The 15,088-nt window shown below is 42.7% G+C and overlaps 35 non-coding genes and 14 pseudogenes across 35 annotated transcripts; all 49 read left to right on the top strand.

Annotated features, from left to right (window-relative positions):
• Window positions 1-91: 91 nt before the first annotated feature.
• Window positions 92-210, top strand: LOC134888617 (5S ribosomal RNA; annotated as a pseudogene).
• Window positions 211-317: 107 nt separating this feature from the next.
• LOC134900290 (5S ribosomal RNA) lies at window positions 318-436 on the top strand. Its single transcript, XR_010173805.1, has one exon. It is a non-coding gene; the product is annotated as a 5S ribosomal RNA (ribosomal RNA).
• Window positions 437-543: 107 nt separating this feature from the next.
• Window positions 544-662, top strand: LOC135067817 (5S ribosomal RNA). Its single transcript, XR_010254026.1, has one exon. It is a non-coding gene; the product is annotated as a 5S ribosomal RNA (ribosomal RNA).
• Window positions 663-769: 107 nt separating this feature from the next.
• Window positions 770-888, top strand: LOC134889861 (5S ribosomal RNA; annotated as a pseudogene).
• Window positions 889-995: 107 nt separating this feature from the next.
• On the top strand, window positions 996-1,114 carry LOC135063022 (5S ribosomal RNA). The gene has a single exon (XR_010249363.1). It is a non-coding gene; the product is annotated as a 5S ribosomal RNA (ribosomal RNA).
• Window positions 1,115-1,221: 107 nt separating this feature from the next.
• LOC134893057 (5S ribosomal RNA) lies at window positions 1,222-1,339 on the top strand (annotated as a pseudogene).
• Window positions 1,340-1,446: 107 nt separating this feature from the next.
• Window positions 1,447-1,565, top strand: LOC134888826 (5S ribosomal RNA; annotated as a pseudogene).
• A 107-nt stretch (window positions 1,566-1,672) lies between these two features.
• Window positions 1,673-1,791, top strand: LOC134901368 (5S ribosomal RNA). The gene has a single exon (XR_010174858.1). It is a non-coding gene; the product is annotated as a 5S ribosomal RNA (ribosomal RNA).
• A 107-nt stretch (window positions 1,792-1,898) lies between these two features.
• LOC135069563 (5S ribosomal RNA) lies at window positions 1,899-2,017 on the top strand. Its single transcript, XR_010255743.1, has one exon. It is a non-coding gene; the product is annotated as a 5S ribosomal RNA (ribosomal RNA).
• A 107-nt stretch (window positions 2,018-2,124) lies between these two features.
• Window positions 2,125-2,243, top strand: LOC135067136 (5S ribosomal RNA). Its single transcript, XR_010253360.1, has one exon. It is a non-coding gene; the product is annotated as a 5S ribosomal RNA (ribosomal RNA).
• Window positions 2,244-2,350: 107 nt separating this feature from the next.
• Window positions 2,351-2,469, top strand: LOC134900289 (5S ribosomal RNA). Its single transcript, XR_010173804.1, has one exon. It is a non-coding gene; the product is annotated as a 5S ribosomal RNA (ribosomal RNA).
• Window positions 2,470-2,576: 107 nt separating this feature from the next.
• LOC135069461 (5S ribosomal RNA) lies at window positions 2,577-2,695 on the top strand. Its single transcript, XR_010255641.1, has one exon. It is a non-coding gene; the product is annotated as a 5S ribosomal RNA (ribosomal RNA).
• A 107-nt stretch (window positions 2,696-2,802) lies between these two features.
• Window positions 2,803-2,921, top strand: LOC135065602 (5S ribosomal RNA). Its single transcript, XR_010251879.1, has one exon. It is a non-coding gene; the product is annotated as a 5S ribosomal RNA (ribosomal RNA).
• A 107-nt stretch (window positions 2,922-3,028) lies between these two features.
• LOC134893056 (5S ribosomal RNA) lies at window positions 3,029-3,146 on the top strand (annotated as a pseudogene).
• A 107-nt stretch (window positions 3,147-3,253) lies between these two features.
• LOC134888825 (5S ribosomal RNA) lies at window positions 3,254-3,372 on the top strand (annotated as a pseudogene).
• A 107-nt stretch (window positions 3,373-3,479) lies between these two features.
• Window positions 3,480-3,598, top strand: LOC134901357 (5S ribosomal RNA). Its single transcript, XR_010174847.1, has one exon. It is a non-coding gene; the product is annotated as a 5S ribosomal RNA (ribosomal RNA).
• Window positions 3,599-3,705: 107 nt separating this feature from the next.
• On the top strand, window positions 3,706-3,824 carry LOC135060764 (5S ribosomal RNA). Its single transcript, XR_010247153.1, has one exon. It is a non-coding gene; the product is annotated as a 5S ribosomal RNA (ribosomal RNA).
• Window positions 3,825-3,931: 107 nt separating this feature from the next.
• On the top strand, window positions 3,932-4,050 carry LOC134900287 (5S ribosomal RNA). Its single transcript, XR_010173803.1, has one exon. It is a non-coding gene; the product is annotated as a 5S ribosomal RNA (ribosomal RNA).
• A 107-nt stretch (window positions 4,051-4,157) lies between these two features.
• Window positions 4,158-4,276, top strand: LOC135060619 (5S ribosomal RNA). Its single transcript, XR_010247013.1, has one exon. It is a non-coding gene; the product is annotated as a 5S ribosomal RNA (ribosomal RNA).
• Window positions 4,277-4,383: 107 nt separating this feature from the next.
• LOC134891864 (5S ribosomal RNA) lies at window positions 4,384-4,502 on the top strand (annotated as a pseudogene).
• Window positions 4,503-4,609: 107 nt separating this feature from the next.
• LOC135065119 (5S ribosomal RNA) lies at window positions 4,610-4,728 on the top strand. The gene has a single exon (XR_010251408.1). It is a non-coding gene; the product is annotated as a 5S ribosomal RNA (ribosomal RNA).
• A 107-nt stretch (window positions 4,729-4,835) lies between these two features.
• Window positions 4,836-4,954, top strand: LOC134884915 (5S ribosomal RNA). Its single transcript, XR_010169046.1, has one exon. It is a non-coding gene; the product is annotated as a 5S ribosomal RNA (ribosomal RNA).
• Window positions 4,955-5,061: 107 nt separating this feature from the next.
• LOC134889860 (5S ribosomal RNA) lies at window positions 5,062-5,180 on the top strand (annotated as a pseudogene).
• Window positions 5,181-5,287: 107 nt separating this feature from the next.
• Window positions 5,288-5,406, top strand: LOC135063021 (5S ribosomal RNA). The gene has a single exon (XR_010249362.1). It is a non-coding gene; the product is annotated as a 5S ribosomal RNA (ribosomal RNA).
• A 107-nt stretch (window positions 5,407-5,513) lies between these two features.
• Window positions 5,514-5,631, top strand: LOC134893054 (5S ribosomal RNA; annotated as a pseudogene).
• Window positions 5,632-5,738: 107 nt separating this feature from the next.
• LOC134888824 (5S ribosomal RNA) lies at window positions 5,739-5,857 on the top strand (annotated as a pseudogene).
• Window positions 5,858-5,964: 107 nt separating this feature from the next.
• Window positions 5,965-6,083, top strand: LOC134901346 (5S ribosomal RNA). The gene has a single exon (XR_010174834.1). It is a non-coding gene; the product is annotated as a 5S ribosomal RNA (ribosomal RNA).
• A 107-nt stretch (window positions 6,084-6,190) lies between these two features.
• Window positions 6,191-6,309, top strand: LOC135063000 (5S ribosomal RNA). Its single transcript, XR_010249341.1, has one exon. It is a non-coding gene; the product is annotated as a 5S ribosomal RNA (ribosomal RNA).
• A 107-nt stretch (window positions 6,310-6,416) lies between these two features.
• Window positions 6,417-6,535, top strand: LOC134900871 (5S ribosomal RNA). The gene has a single exon (XR_010174373.1). It is a non-coding gene; the product is annotated as a 5S ribosomal RNA (ribosomal RNA).
• A 107-nt stretch (window positions 6,536-6,642) lies between these two features.
• LOC135064372 (5S ribosomal RNA) lies at window positions 6,643-6,761 on the top strand. Its single transcript, XR_010250680.1, has one exon. It is a non-coding gene; the product is annotated as a 5S ribosomal RNA (ribosomal RNA).
• A 107-nt stretch (window positions 6,762-6,868) lies between these two features.
• LOC134900286 (5S ribosomal RNA) lies at window positions 6,869-6,987 on the top strand. The gene has a single exon (XR_010173802.1). It is a non-coding gene; the product is annotated as a 5S ribosomal RNA (ribosomal RNA).
• Window positions 6,988-7,094: 107 nt separating this feature from the next.
• On the top strand, window positions 7,095-7,213 carry LOC135069460 (5S ribosomal RNA). Its single transcript, XR_010255640.1, has one exon. It is a non-coding gene; the product is annotated as a 5S ribosomal RNA (ribosomal RNA).
• A 107-nt stretch (window positions 7,214-7,320) lies between these two features.
• LOC135063350 (5S ribosomal RNA) lies at window positions 7,321-7,439 on the top strand. The gene has a single exon (XR_010249684.1). It is a non-coding gene; the product is annotated as a 5S ribosomal RNA (ribosomal RNA).
• A 107-nt stretch (window positions 7,440-7,546) lies between these two features.
• Window positions 7,547-7,665, top strand: LOC135064048 (5S ribosomal RNA). The gene has a single exon (XR_010250364.1). It is a non-coding gene; the product is annotated as a 5S ribosomal RNA (ribosomal RNA).
• A 107-nt stretch (window positions 7,666-7,772) lies between these two features.
• Window positions 7,773-7,891, top strand: LOC134900285 (5S ribosomal RNA). Its single transcript, XR_010173801.1, has one exon. It is a non-coding gene; the product is annotated as a 5S ribosomal RNA (ribosomal RNA).
• Window positions 7,892-7,998: 107 nt separating this feature from the next.
• LOC134884914 (5S ribosomal RNA) lies at window positions 7,999-8,117 on the top strand. Its single transcript, XR_010169045.1, has one exon. It is a non-coding gene; the product is annotated as a 5S ribosomal RNA (ribosomal RNA).
• Window positions 8,118-8,224: 107 nt separating this feature from the next.
• On the top strand, window positions 8,225-8,343 carry LOC134889858 (5S ribosomal RNA; annotated as a pseudogene).
• Window positions 8,344-8,450: 107 nt separating this feature from the next.
• Window positions 8,451-8,569, top strand: LOC135063020 (5S ribosomal RNA). Its single transcript, XR_010249361.1, has one exon. It is a non-coding gene; the product is annotated as a 5S ribosomal RNA (ribosomal RNA).
• A 107-nt stretch (window positions 8,570-8,676) lies between these two features.
• LOC134893053 (5S ribosomal RNA) lies at window positions 8,677-8,794 on the top strand (annotated as a pseudogene).
• Window positions 8,795-8,901: 107 nt separating this feature from the next.
• LOC134888823 (5S ribosomal RNA) lies at window positions 8,902-9,020 on the top strand (annotated as a pseudogene).
• A 107-nt stretch (window positions 9,021-9,127) lies between these two features.
• On the top strand, window positions 9,128-9,246 carry LOC134901335 (5S ribosomal RNA). Its single transcript, XR_010174823.1, has one exon. It is a non-coding gene; the product is annotated as a 5S ribosomal RNA (ribosomal RNA).
• A 107-nt stretch (window positions 9,247-9,353) lies between these two features.
• Window positions 9,354-9,472, top strand: LOC135062999 (5S ribosomal RNA). The gene has a single exon (XR_010249340.1). It is a non-coding gene; the product is annotated as a 5S ribosomal RNA (ribosomal RNA).
• A 107-nt stretch (window positions 9,473-9,579) lies between these two features.
• LOC134900870 (5S ribosomal RNA) lies at window positions 9,580-9,698 on the top strand. The gene has a single exon (XR_010174372.1). It is a non-coding gene; the product is annotated as a 5S ribosomal RNA (ribosomal RNA).
• A 107-nt stretch (window positions 9,699-9,805) lies between these two features.
• LOC135064371 (5S ribosomal RNA) lies at window positions 9,806-9,924 on the top strand. The gene has a single exon (XR_010250679.1). It is a non-coding gene; the product is annotated as a 5S ribosomal RNA (ribosomal RNA).
• Window positions 9,925-10,031: 107 nt separating this feature from the next.
• LOC134900284 (5S ribosomal RNA) lies at window positions 10,032-10,150 on the top strand. The gene has a single exon (XR_010173800.1). It is a non-coding gene; the product is annotated as a 5S ribosomal RNA (ribosomal RNA).
• Window positions 10,151-10,257: 107 nt separating this feature from the next.
• LOC135069459 (5S ribosomal RNA) lies at window positions 10,258-10,376 on the top strand. Its single transcript, XR_010255639.1, has one exon. It is a non-coding gene; the product is annotated as a 5S ribosomal RNA (ribosomal RNA).
• Window positions 10,377-10,483: 107 nt separating this feature from the next.
• On the top strand, window positions 10,484-10,602 carry LOC135063349 (5S ribosomal RNA). Its single transcript, XR_010249683.1, has one exon. It is a non-coding gene; the product is annotated as a 5S ribosomal RNA (ribosomal RNA).
• Window positions 10,603-10,709: 107 nt separating this feature from the next.
• LOC135064047 (5S ribosomal RNA) lies at window positions 10,710-10,828 on the top strand. The gene has a single exon (XR_010250363.1). It is a non-coding gene; the product is annotated as a 5S ribosomal RNA (ribosomal RNA).
• Window positions 10,829-10,935: 107 nt separating this feature from the next.
• LOC134888238 (5S ribosomal RNA) lies at window positions 10,936-11,054 on the top strand (annotated as a pseudogene).
• Window positions 11,055-15,088: the final 4,034 nt, after the last annotated feature.

Below are 15,088 nucleotides of genomic sequence, written 5' to 3'. Positions count from 1 at the left end.
ACCGTTCTGTTGATGCATTCCATTTTCAAACGTATTCATTTATGAACCAGTAGTTAAAAGTAGAAAAGTTCTAACAGAAACCACAAAGCTCATCTACAGCCACACCACACTGGATACGCCCAATCTCATCTGATCTAGGAAGCTAAGCAGTGTTGAGCCTGGTTAGTACTTGGATGGGAGACCACTTGGGAATACAAGGTGCTGTAGATATTTTTATACTGCCAACACCGTACTGTTGATGCATTCCATTTTCAAAAGTATTCATTTATGAACCAGTAGTTAGAAGTAGAAAAGTTCTAACAGAAACCACAAAGCTCATCTACAGCCACACCACACTGGATACGCCCAATCTCATCTGATCTTGGAAGCTAAGCAGTGTTGGGCCTGGTTAGTACTTGGATGGGAGACCACCTGGGAATACAAGGTGCTGTAGATATTTTTATACTGCCAACACCGTTCTGTTGATGCATTCCATTTTCAAACGTATTCATTTATGAACCAGTATTTAGAAGTAGAAAAGTTCTAACAGAAACCACAAAGCTTATCTACAGCCACACAACACTGGATACGCCCAATCTCATCTGATCTTGGAAGCTAAGCAGTGTTGGGCCTGGTTAGTACTTGGATGGGAGACCACCTGGGAATACAAGGTGCTGTAGATATTTTTATACTGCCAACACCGTTCTGTTGATGCATTCCATTTTCAAACGTATTCATTTATGAACCAGTATTTAGAAGTAGAAAAGTTCTAAGAGAAACCACAAAGCTTATCTACCGCCACACAACACTGGATACGCCCAATCTCATCTGATCTTGGAAGCTAAGCAGTGTTGGGCCTGGTTAGTACTTGGATGGGAGACCACCTGGGAATACACGGTGCTGTAGATATTTTTATACTGCCAACACCGTTCTGTTGATGAATTCCATTTTCAAACGTATTCATTTATGAACCAGTAGTTAGAAGTAGAAAAGTTCAAACAGAAACCGCAAAGCTCATCTACAGCCACACCACACTGGATACGCCCAATCTCATCTGATCTTGGAAGCTAAGCAGTGTTGGGCCTGGTTAGTACTTGGGTGGGAGATCACCTGGGAATACAAGGTGCTGTAGATATTTTTATACTGCCAACAACGTTCTGTTGATGCATTCCATTTTCAAACGTATTCATTTATGAACCAGTAGTTAGAAGTAGAAAAGTTCTAACAGAAACCACAAAGTTCATCTACAGCACACCACAATGGATACGCCCAATCTCATCTGATCTTGGAAGCTAAGCAGTGTTGGGCCTGTTTAGTACTTGGATGGGAGACCACCTGGGAATACAAGGTGCTGTAGACATTTTTATACTTCCAACACCGTTCTGTTGATGCATTCAATTTTCAAATGTATTCATTTATGAACCAGTAGTTAGAAGTAGAAAAGTTCAAACAGAAACCACAAAGCTCATCTACAGCTACACCACACTGGATACGCCCAATCTCATCTGATCTTGGAAGCTAAGCAGTATTGGGCCTGGTTATTACTTGGATGGGAGACCACCTGGGAATACAAGGTGCTGTAGATATTTTTATACTGCCAACACCGTTCTGTTGATGCATTCCATTTTCAAACGTATTCATTTATGAACCAGTAGTTAGAAGTAGAAAAGTTCTAACAGAAACCACGAAGCTCATCTACAGCCACACCACACTGGATGCGCCCAATCTCATCTGATCTTGGAAGCTAAGCAGTGTTGGGCCTGGTTAGTACTTGGATGGGAGACCACCTGGGAATACAAGGTGCTGTAGATATTTTTATACTGCCAACACCGTTCTGTTGATGCATTCCATTTTCAAACATATTCATTTATGAACCAGTAGTTAGAAGTAGAAACGTTCTAACAGAAACCACTCAGCTCATCTACTGCCACACTACACTGGATACGCCCAATCTCATCTGATCTTGGAAGCTAAGCAGTGTTGGGCCTGGTTAGTACTTCGATGGGAGACCACCTGGGAATACAAGGTGCTGTAGATATTTTTATACTGCCAACACCGTTCTGTTGATGCATTCCATTTTCAAACGTATTCATTTATGAACCAGTAGTTAAAAGTAGAAAAGTTCTAACAGAAACCACAAAGCTCATCTACAGCCACACCGCACTGGATACGCCCAATCTCATCTGATCTTGGAATCTAAGCAGTGTTGGGCCTGGTTAGTACTTGGATGGGAGACCACCTGGGAATACAAGGTGCTGTAGATATTTTTATACTGCCAACACCGTTCTGTTGATGCATTCCATTTTCAAATGTATTCATTTATGAACCAGTAGTTAGAAGTAGAAAAGTTCTAACAGAAACCATAAAGCTCATCTACAGCCACACCACACTGGATACGCCCAATCTCATCTGATCTTGGAAGCTAAGCAGTGTTGGGCCTGGTTAGTACTTGGATGGGAGACCACCTGGGAATACAAGGTGCTGTAGATATTTTTATACTGCCAACACCGTTCTGTTGATGCATTCCATTTTCAAATGTATTCATTTATGAACCAGTAGTTAGAAGTAGAAAAGTTCTAACAGAAATCACAAAGTTCATCTACAGCCACACCACACTGGATATGCCCAATCTCATCTGATCTTGGAAGCTAAGCAGTGTTGGGCCTGGTTAGTTCTTGGATGGGAGACCACCTGGGAATACAAGGTGCTGTAGATATTTTTATACTGCCAACACCGTTCTGTTGATGCATTCCATTTTCAAACATATTCATTTATGAACCAGTAGTTAGAAGTAGAAAAGTTCAAACAGAAACCACAAAGCTCATCTACAGCCACACCACACTGGATACGCCCAATCTCATCTGATCTTGGAAGCTAAGCCGTGTTGGGCCTGGTTAGTACTTTGATGGGAGACCACCTGGGAATACAAGGTGCTGTAGATATTTTTATACTGCCAACAACGTTCTGTTGATGCATTCCATTTTCAAACGTATTCATTTATGAACCAGTAGTTAGAAGTAGAAAAGTTCTAACAGAAACCACAAAGTTCATCTACAGCACACCACAATGGATACGCCCAATCTCATCTGATCTTGGAAGCTAAGCAGTGTTGGGCCTGTTTAGTACTTGGATGGGAGACCACCTGGGAATACAAGGTGCTGTAGACATTTTTATACTTCCAACACCGTTCTGTTGATGCATTCAATTTTCAAATGTATTCATTTATGAACCAGTAGTTAGAAGTAGAAAAGTTCAAACAGAAACCACAAAGCTCATCTACAGCTACACCACACTGGATACGCCCAATCTCATCTGATCTTGGAAGCTAAGCAGTATTGGGCCTGGTTATTACTTGGATGGGAGACCACCTGGGAATACAAGGTGCTGTAGATATTTTTATACTGCCAACACCGTTCTGTTGATGCATTCCATTTTCAAACGTATTCATTTATGAACCAGTAGTTAGAAGTAGAAAAGTTCTAACAGAAACCACGAAGCTCATCTACAGCCACACCACACTGGATGCGCCCAATCTCATCTGATCTTGGAAGCTAAGCAGTGTTGGGCCTGGTTAGTACTTGGATGGGAGACCACCTGGGAATACAAGGTGCTGTAGATATTTTTATACTGCCAACACCGTTCTGTTGATGCATTCCATTTTCAAACATATTTATTTATGAACCAGTAGTTAGAAGTAGAAACGTTCTAACAGAAACCACTCAGCTCATCTACAGCCACACTACACTGGATACGCCCAATCTCATCTGATCTTGGAAGCTAAGCAGTGTTGGGCCTGGTTAGTACTTGGATGGGAGACCACCTGGGAATACAAGGTGCTGTAGATATTTTTATACTGCCAACACCGTTCTGTTGATGCATTCCATTTTCAAACTTATTCATTTATGAACCAGTAGTTAGAAGTAGAAAAGTTCTAACAGAAACCATAAAGCTCATCTACAGCCACACCACACTGGATACGCCCAATCTCATCTGATCTTGGAAGCTAAGCAGTGTTGGGCCTGGTTAGTACTTGGATGGGAGACCACCTGGGAATACAAGGTGCTGTAGATATTTTTATACTGCCAACACCGTTCTGTTGATGCATTCCATTTTCAAACGTATTCATTTATGAACCAGTAGTTAAAAGTAGAAAAGTTCTAACAGAAACCACAAAGCTCATCTACAGCAACACCGCACTGGATACGCCCAATCTCATCTGATCTTGGAAGCTAAGCAGTGTTGGGCCTGGTTAGTACTTGGATGGGAGACCACCTGGGAATACAAGGTGCTGTAGATATTTTTATACTGCCAACACCGTTCTGTTGATGCATTCCATTATCAAACGTATTCATTTATGAACCAGTAGTTAAAAGTAGAAAAGTTCTAACAGAAATCACAAAGCTCATCTACAGCCACACCACACTGGATACGCCCAATCTCATCTGATCTAGAAAGCTAAGCAGTGTTGAGCCTGGTTAGTACTTGGATGGGAGACCACTTGGGAATACAAGGTGCTGTAGATATTTTTATACTGCCAACACCGTACTGTTGATGCATTCCATTTTCAAAAGTATTCATTTATGAACCAGTAGTTAGAAGTAGAAAAGTTCTAACAGAAACCACAAAGCTCATCTACAGCCACACCACACTGGATACGCCCAATCTCATCTGATCTTGGAAGCTAAGCAGTGTTGGGCCTGGTTAGTACTTGGATGGGAGACCACCTGGGCATACAAGGTGCTGTAGATATTTTTATACTGCCAACACCGTTCTGTTGATGCATTCCATTTTCAAACCTATTCATTTATGAACCAGTATTTAGAAGTAGAAAAGTTCTAACAGAAACCACAAAGCTTATCTACAGCCACACAACACTGGATATGCCCAATCTCATCTGATCTTGGAAGCTAAGCAGTGTTGGGCCTGGTTAGTACTTGGATGGGAGACCACCTGGGAATACAAGGTGCTGTAGATATTTTTATACTGCCAACACCGTTCTGTTGATGCATTCCATTTTCAAACGTATTCATTTATGAACCAGTATTTAGAAGTAGAAAAGTTCTAACAGAAACCACAAAGCTTATCTACCGCCACACAACACTGGATACGCCCAATCTCATCTGATCTTGGAAGCTAAGCAGTGTTGGGCCTGGTTAGTACTTGGATGGGAGACCACCTGGGAATACACGGTGCTGTAGATATTTTTATACTGCCAACACCGTTCTGTTGATGCATTCCATTTTCAAACGTATTCATTTATGAACCAGTAGTTAGAAGTAGAAAAGTTCAAACAGAAACCGCAAAGCTCATCTACAGCCACACCACACTGGATACGCCCAATCTCATCTGATCTTGGAAGCTAAGCAGTGTTGGGCCTGGTTAGTACTTGGGTGGGAGATCACCTGGGAATACAAGGTGCTGTAGATATTTTTATACTGCCAACAACGTTCTGTTGATGCATTCCATTTTCAAACGTATTCATTTATGAACCAGTAGTTAGAAGTAGAAAAGTTCTAACAGAAACCACAAAGTTCATCTACAGCACACCACAATGGATACGCCCAATCTCATCTGATCTTGGAAGCTAAGCAGTGTTGGGCCTGTTTAGTACTTGGATGGGAGACCACCTGGGAATACAAGGTGCTGTAGACATTTTTATACTTCCAACACCGTTCTGTTGATGCATTCAATTTTCAAATGTATTCATTTATGAACCAGTAGTTAGAAGTAGAAAAGTTCAAACAGAAACCACAAAGCTCATCTACAGCTACACCACACTGGATACGCCCAATCTCATCTGATCTTGGAAGCTAAGCAGTATTGGGCCTGGTTATTACTTGGATGGGAGACCACCTGGGAATACAAGGTGCTGTAGATATTTTTATACTGCCAACACCGTTCTGTTGATGCATTCCATTTTCAAACGTATTCATTTATGAACCAGTAGTTAGAAGTAGAAAAGTTCTAACAGAAACCACGAAGCTCATCTACAGCCACACCACACTGGATGCGCCCAATCTCATCTGATCTTGGAAGCTAAGCAGTGTTGGGCCTGGTTAGTACTTGGATGGGAGACCACCTGGGAATACAAGGTGCTGTAGATATTTTTATACTGCCAACACCGTTCTGTTGATGCATTCCATTTTCAAACATATTCATTTATGAACCAGTAGTTAGAAGTAGAAACGTTCTAACAGAAACCACTCAGCTCATCTACAGCCACACTACACTGGATACGCCCAATCTCATCTGATCTTGGAAGCTAAGCAGTGTTGGGCCTGGTTAGTACTTCGATGGGAGACCACCTGGGAATACAAGGTGCTGTAGATATTTTTATACTGCCAACACCGTTCTGTTGATGCATTCCATTTTCAAACGTATTCATTTATGAACCAGTAGTTAAAAGTAGAAAAGTTCTAACAGAAACCACAAAGCTCATCTACAGCCACACCGCACTGGATACGCCCAATCTCATCTGATCTTGGAAGCTAAGCAGTGTTGGGCCTGGTTAGTACTTGGATGGGAGACCACCTGGGAATACAAGGTGCTGTAGATATTTTTATACTGCCAACACCGTTCTGTTGATGCATTCCATTTTCAAACGTATTCATTTATGAACCAGCAGTTAGAAGTAGAAAAGTTCTAACAGAAACCACAAAGCTCATCTACAGCCACACCACACTGGATACGCCAAATCTCATCTGATCTTGGAAGCTAAGCAGTGTTGGGCCTGGTTAGTACTTGGATGGGAGACCACCTGGGAATACAAGGTGCTGTAGATATTTTTATACTGCCAACACCGTTCTGTTGATGCATTCCATTTTCAAATGTATTCATTTATGAACCAGTAGTTAGAAGTAGAAAAGTTCTAACAGAAACCATAAAGCTCATCTACAGCCACACCACACTGGATACGCCCAATCTCATCTGATCTTGGAAGCTAAGCAGTGTTGGGCCTGGTTAGTACTTGGATGGGAGACCACCTGGGAATACAAGGTGCTGTAGATAATTTTATACTGCAAACACCGTTCTGTTGATGCATTCTATTTTAAAACATATTCATTTATGAACCAGTAGTTAGAAGTAGAAAAGTTCTAACAGAAACCACAAAGTTCATCTACAGCCACACCACACTGGATATGCCCAATCTCATCTGATCTTGGAAGCTAAGCAGTGTTGGGCCTGGTTAGTTCTTGGATGGGAGACCACCTGGGAATACAAGGTGCTGTAGATATTTTTATACTGCCAACACCGTTCTGTTGATGCATTCCATTTTCAAACATATTCATTTATGAACCAGTAGTTAGAAGTAGAAAAGTTCAAACAGAAACCACAAAGCTCATCTACAGCCACACCACACTGGATACGCCCAATCTCATCTGATCTTGGAAGCTAAGCCGTGTTGGGCCTGGTTAGTACTTGGATGGGAGACCACCTGGGAATACAAGGTGCTGTAGATATTTTTATACTGCCAACACCATTCTGTTGATGCATTCCATTTTCAAATGTATTCATTTATGAACCAGTAGTTAGAAGTAGAAAAGTTCTAACAGAAACCATAAAGCTCATCTACAGCCACACCACACTGGATACGCCCAATCTCATCTGATCTTGGAAGCTAAGCAGTGTTGGGCCTGGTTAGTACTTGGATGGGAGACCACCTGGGTATACAAGGTGCTGTAGATAATTTTATACTGCCAACACCGTTCTGTTGATGCATTCCATTTTAAAGCATATTCATTTATGAACCAGTAGTTAGAAGTAGAAAAGTTCTAACAGAAACCACAAAGCTCATCTACAGCCACACCACACTGGATACGCCCAATCTCATCTGATCTTGGAAGCTAAGCAGTGTTGGGCCTGGTTAGTACTTGGATGGGAGACCACCTGGGAATACAAGGTGCTGTAGATATTTTTATACTGCCAACACCGTTCTGTTGATGCATTCCATTTTCAAACCTATTCATTTATGAACCAGTATTTAGAAGTAGAAAAGTTCTAACAGAAACCACAAAGCTTATCTACAGCCACACAACACTGGATATGCCCAATCTCATCTGATCTTGGAAGCTAAGCAGTGTTGGGCCTGGTTAGTACTTGGATGGGAGACCACCTGGGAATACAAGGTGCTGTAGATATTTTTATACTGCCAACACCGTTCTGTTGATGCATTCCATTTTCAAACGTATTCATTTATGAACCAGTATTTAGAAGTAGAAAAGTTCTAACAGAAACCACAAAGCTTATCTACCGCCACACAACACTGGATACGCCCAATCTCATCTGATCTTGGAAGCTAAGCAGTGTTGGGCCTGGTTAGTACTTGGATGGGAGACCACCTGGGAATACACGGTGCTGTAGATATTTTTATACTGCCAACACCGTTCTGTTGATGCATTCCATTTTCAAACGTATTCATTTATGAACCAGTAGTTAGAAGTAGAAAAGTTCAAACAGAAACCGCAAAGCTCATCTACAGCCACACCACACTGGATACGCCCAATCTCATCTGATCTTGGAAGCTAAGCAGTGTTGGGCCTGGTTAGTACTTGGGTGGGAGATCACCTGGGAATACAAGGTGCTGTAGATATTTTTATACTGCCAACAACGTTCTGTTGATGCATTCCATTTTCAAACGTATTCATTTATGAACCAGTAGTTAGAAGTAGAAAAGTTCTAACAGAAACCACAAAGTTCATCTACAGCACACCACAATGGATACGCCCAATCTCATCTGATCTTGGAAGCTAAGCAGTGTTGGGCCTGTTTAGTACTTGGATGGGAGACCACCTGGGAATACAAGGTGCTGTAGACATTTTTATACTTCCAACACCGTTCTGTTGATGCATTCAATTTTCAAATGTATTCATTTATGAACCAGTAGTTAGAAGTAGAAAAGTTCAAACAGAAACCACAAAGCTCATCTACAGCTACACCACACTGGATACGCCCAATCTCATCTGATCTTGGAAGCTAAGCAGTATTGGGCCTGGTTATTACTTGGATGGGAGACCACCTGGGAATACAAGGTGCTGTAGATATTTTTATACTGCCAACACCGTTCTGTTGATGCATTCCATTTTCAAACGTATTCATTTATGAACCAGTAGTTAGAAGTAGAAAAGTTCTAACAGAAACCACGAAGCTCATCTACAGCCACACCACACTGGATGCGCCCAATCTCATCTGATCTTGGAAGCTAAGCAGTGTTGGGCCTGGTTAGTACTTGGATGGGAGACCACCTGGGAATACAAGGTGCTGTAGATATTTTTATACTGCCAACACCGTTCTGTTGATGCATTCCATTTTCAAACATATTCATTTATGAACCAGTAGTTAGAAGTAGAAACGTTCTAACAGAAACCACTCAGCTCATCTACAGCCACACTACACTGGATACGCCCAATCTCATCTGATCTTGGAAGCTAAGCAGTGTTGGGCCTGGTTAGTACTTCGATGGGAGACCACCTGGGAATACAAGGTGCTGTAGATATTTTTATACTGCCAACACCGTTCTGTTGATGCATTCCATTTTCAAACGTATTCATTTATGAACCAGTAGTTAAAAGTAGAAAAGTTCTAACAGAAACCACAAAGCTCATCTACAGCCACACCGCACTGGATACGCCCAATCTCATCTGATCTTGGAAGCTAAGCAGTGTTGGGCCTGGTTAGTACTTGGATGGGAGACCACCTGGGAATACAAGGTGCTGTAGATATTTTTATACTGCCAACACCGTTCTGTTGATGCATTCCATTTTCAAACGTATTCATTTATGAACCAGCAGTTAGAAGTAGAAAAGTTCTAACAGAAACCACAAAGCTCATCTACAGCCACACCACACTGGATACGCCAAATCTCATCTGATCTTGGAAGCTAAGCAGTGTTGGGCCTGGTTAGTACTTGGATGGGAGACCACCTGGGAATACAAGGTGCTGTAGATATTTTTATACTGCCAACACCGTTCTGTTGATGCATTCCATTTTCAAATGTATTCATTTATGAACCAGTAGTTAGAAGTAGAAAAGTTCTAACAGAAACCATAAAGCTCATCTACAGCCACACCACACTGGATACGCCCAATCTCATCTGATCTTGGAAGCTAAGCAGTGTTGGGCCTGGTTAGTACTTGGATGGGAGACCACCTGGGAATACAAGGTGCTGTAGATAATTTTATACTGCAAACACCGTTCTGTTGATGCATTCTATTTTAAAACATATTCATTTATGAACCAGTAGTTAGAAGTAGAAAAGTTCTAACAGAAACCACAAAGTTCATCTACAGCCACACCACACTGGATATGCCCAATCTCATCTGATCTTGGAAGCTAAGCAGTGTTGGGCCTGGTTAGTTCTTGGATGGGAGACCACCTGGGAATACAAGGTGCTGTAGATATTTTTATACTGCCAACACCGTTCTGTTGATGCATTCCATTTTCAAACATATTCATTTATGAACCAGTAGTTAGAAGTAGAAAAGTTCAAACAGAAACCACAAAGCTCATCTACAGCCACACCACACTGGATACGCCCAATCTCATCTGATCTTGGAAGCTAAGCCGTGTTGGGCCTGGTTAGTACTTGGATGGGAGACCACCTGGGAATACAAGGTGCTGTAGATATTTTTATACTGCCAACACCGTTCTGTTGATGCATTCCATTTTCAAATGTATTCATTTATGAACCAGTAGTTAGAAGTAGAAAAGTTCTAACAGAAACCATAAAGCTCATCTACAGCCACACCACACTGGATACGCCCAATCTCATCTGATCTTGGAAGCTAAGCAGTGTTGGGCCTGGTTAGTACTTGGATGGGAGACCACCTGGGTATACAAGGTGCTGTAGATAATTTTATACTGCCAACACCGTTCTGTTGATGCATTCCATTTTAAAGCATATTCATTTATGAACCAGTAGTTAGAAGTAGAAAAGTTCTAACAGAAACCACAAAGTTCATCTACAGCCACACCACACTGGATACGCCCAATCTCATCTGATCTTGGAAACTAAGCAGTGTTGGGCCTGGTTAGTACTTGGATGGGAGACCACCTGGTAATACAAGGTGCTGTAGATATTTTTATACTGCCAACACCGTTCTGTTGATGCATTCCATTTTCAAACGTATTCATTTATGAACCAGCTGTTAGAAGTACAGATGTAGCCACCTTTATCTTGAGTGGCCGCGGCGGTTGTCCCGTTCGACCATACGCAGCGTACTGTGGCGTATCGAGGCGCGCCTAGCCACAGAGAGGCTATCTAATCGCACGGAGACAGACATTTGACGTTTGGCGTTACCTTTACGTGTAATACCTGCGATCAGCCACCAGATGTCGCTTTTTACAATCACCACTGCGCATGCGTGTGGTCTCCCGTAAAATACAATACTGACATACATAATAAGGACTACTTTACTAAGGCGTCTCATTACGCTGCATACAGCAAATACTGTACTCATTACGCTGCATTATTTAATACAGTACTGTATATACAGTACGACACCGACGCAAATACAGTAGTACAGCATACAGTATATGATCCATCTACAATACTTTATGAATACTGTATGTGAGCGTCCAAGTCCCGCAGACAAAACACAGTACTGTAAAACCAGTAGTGTACACTGTCGCAAATGGATGTGTGTTACAAGTTCACTATTGCCTCTCAAGATTAGGAATTTTCTACAGTATGTTATCGTCCTAATCCCGTAGCCATTACAGCATAATCAAAACCAACGGATTTATACATTTGTCTGCGGCGAAGTGGTGAAGTGTTTCGCTTCCTATACTCAGAGTCCAGGGTTCGATTCCTTAAGTACGAATGCATGTTACTGTAGTATTTTTCAGACACTTTATTATTTTTTTTATTCACATACTGTAAACCAGGGCATACAGTAGCTGCATGAGCGGTTCTATGCGATCGAGTCCGGTGTACCATAATGTGCAGGTTCTATGCAGGTTAAGGTACTATGCTCCGTACACAGTACACATACAATTCTGTAGCTGGGCAGACTGAATAGAAATGGCTACCACCTATGACTCCTTGCCCCACAGAGGCCCTAGGCTACGAAGCAAGTAATAGTCCAGATTGTACAGACTATGGGGCAATGCTGAAGGAGCGTCACAATCCCCTAGCTAAAATACACAGTATGCATATTATGGTACACCGGACTCGATGACATACTGTAGCACACTGGCAAAATGGCGCAGCTCACCCAGAGCATAGGGACGGTCACGTACAGCAGCAATGCTTATGCTCAATGAGCGATCCAGACGTCGTGCGTCTCAGACGTCGTGCGTCTCAGACGTCGTGCGTTCCAGGCATTCAACGTACAGTACTGTAGTTACTGTACTTTGTGACAGTTTCCCTTAGTTTTAAATATGCCCTTTCTTTGACCACAGTATTTTCCACTGTCTTGCCTTACGCCCTTCCCTCCTGGGAGCCTTCACAGGTCTTATGCTATACACAAATACCGAAGATGCACAGTCCGTCAGAATACACTCATTTCATTCACGCTGTTTGGGTGCATTTAGCGTAAAGAATCGCTCCTGCAGATGTACTTTGATTTATGTGAAACCTGTGTGCATCCTTCCATTGACTGTCTTACAATGTAAATAAAATAATACAGTGCATTATTACAGAAAAAAAAAAAAAAAGAAAGAAAGCACATCATGTCTCGAACCCTGGACCCCCAGTGAGGGAGGTGGGAGCCTTCACCCCTAGCCCACGATGCCTCATGAGAGATTTCTAATTTCATGTGTGAAAGTACTGCAAACAGCGCCCGGCCCTCGCCCCATTGCTGTTGGTTTATGCCTTAGAGGACTCGGACGCTCGCATTTGTAAAGCACGGTGTTTTCCTCCGCCTTCTGCTAGCCTGTTGCCCTTCCCCCATGGGAGCCTGCACAGATCATGCAGTAGACAGGGAGGGAATGCAGGTCATGTGCAATACACAAACGCCCACTGTAGTACTATTTTGCTCACTTACAGTACCGTACTGTAGGTTGCATTTAGCGTAAAGAATCGCTCCTGCAGATGTACTTTGATTTATGTGAAACCTGTGTGCATCCTTCCATTGGATGTACTGTATTGGAGAAAAAAAAAAAATGTTAAAGTGAATGTCACGGGAACACATTAAAAATAAGGTTGGCACTTCCTTCCCATTGGTGTTGGTTTACAGTATGCCGTAGTGTACTCGGACGCTCATGTACTGTAATTGCATTTCAAAGGCACAGTATTTTCCATCGTCTCCCCCCTACCCCCATCGCCCTTCCCCCCTGGGGGCCTGCACAGGGAGGAAATTCAGGTCCTGTGCAATGCACAAACGCTGAAGATCTACAGTACTGTTTTGCTTAGTTGGTAGCGTCAGAATACACTCATTTCATTCACGCTGTTTGGGTGCATTTAGCGTAAAGAATCGCTCCTGCAGATGTACTTTGATTTATGTGAAACCTGTGTGCATCCTTCCATTGACTGTCTTACAATGTAAATAAAATAATACAGTGCATTATTACAGAAAAAAAAAAAAAAAAGAAAGAAAGCACATCATGTCTCGAACCCTGGACCCCCAGTGAGGGAGGTGGGAGCCTTCACCCCTAGCCCACGACGCCTCATGAGAGATTTCTAATTTCATGTGTGAAAGTACTGCAAACAGCGCCCGGCCCCCGCCCCATTGCTGTTGGTTTATGCCTTAGAGGACTCGGACGCTCGCATTTGTAAAGCACGGTGTTTTCCTCCGCCTTCTGCTAGCCTGTTGCCCTTCCCCCATGGGAGCCTGCACAGATCATGCAGTAGACAGGGAGGGAATGCAGGTCATGTGCAATACACAAACGCCCACTGTAGTACTATTTTGCTCACTTACAGTACCGTACTGTAGGTTGCATTTAGCGTAAAGAATCGCTCCTGCAGATGTACTTTGATTTATGTGAAACCTGTGTGCATCCTTCCATTGGATGTACTGTATTGGAGAGAAAAAAAAAATGTTAAAGTGAATGTCACGGGAACACATTAAAAATAAGGTTGGCACTTCCTTCCCATTGGTGTTGGTTTACAGTATGCCGTAGTGTACTCGGACGCTCATGTACTGTAATTGCATTTCAAAGGCACAGTATTTTCCATCGTCTCCCCCCTACCCCCATCGCCCTTCCCCCCTGGGGGCCTGCACAGGGAGGAAATTCAGGTCCTGTGCAATGCACAAACGCTGAAGATCTACAGTACTGTTTTGCTTAGTTGGTAGCGTCAGAATACACTCATTTCATTCATGCTGTTTGGGTGCATTTAGCGTAAAGAATCGCTCCTGCAGATGTACTTTGATTTATGTGAAACCTGTGTGCATCCTTCCATTGACTGTCTTACAATGTAAATAAAATAATACAGTGCATTATTACAGAAAAAAAAAAAAAAAAGAAAGAAAGCACATCATGTCTCGAACCCTGGACCCCCAGTGAGGGAGGTGGGAGCCTTCACCCCTAGCCCACGACGCCTCATGAGAGATTTCTAATTTCATGTGTGAAAGTACTGCAAACAGCGCCCGGCCCCCGCCCCATTGCTGTTGGTTTATGCCTTAGAGGACTCGGACGCTCACATTTGTAAAGCACGGTGTTTTCCTCCGCCTTCTGCTAGCCTGTTGCCCTTCCCCCATGGGAGCCTGCACAGATCATGCAGTAGACAGGGAGGGAATGCAGGTCATGTGCAATACACAAACGCCCACTGTAGTACTATTTTGCTCACTTACAGTACCGTACTGTAGGTTGCATTTAGCGTAAAGAATCGCTCCTGCAGATGTACTTTGATTTATGTGAAACCTGTGTGCATCCTTCCATTGGATGTACTGTATTGGAGAGAAAAAAAAAATGTTAAAGTGAATGTCACGGGAACACATTAAAAATAAGGTTGGCACTTCCTTCCCATTGGTGTTGGTTTACAGTATGCCGTAGTGTACTCGGACGCTCATGTACTGTAATTGCATTTCAAAGGCACAGTATTTTCCATCGTCTCCCCCCTACCCCCATCGCCCTTCCCCCCTGGGGGCCTGCACAGGGAGGAAATTCAGGTCCTGTGCAATGCACAAACGCTGAAGATCTACAGTACTGTTTTGCTTAGTTGGTAGCGTCA

This window comes from Pseudophryne corroboree, chromosome 3 (genome assembly GCF_028390025.1).
Source record: "Pseudophryne corroboree isolate aPseCor3 chromosome 3, aPseCor3.hap2, whole genome shotgun sequence".
Taxonomy (NCBI): Eukaryota; Metazoa; Chordata; class Amphibia; order Anura; family Myobatrachidae; genus Pseudophryne; species Pseudophryne corroboree.
The sequence above is the reverse complement of the archived record's forward strand: the minus strand, read 5'-3'. Positions and strand labels throughout refer to the sequence as shown.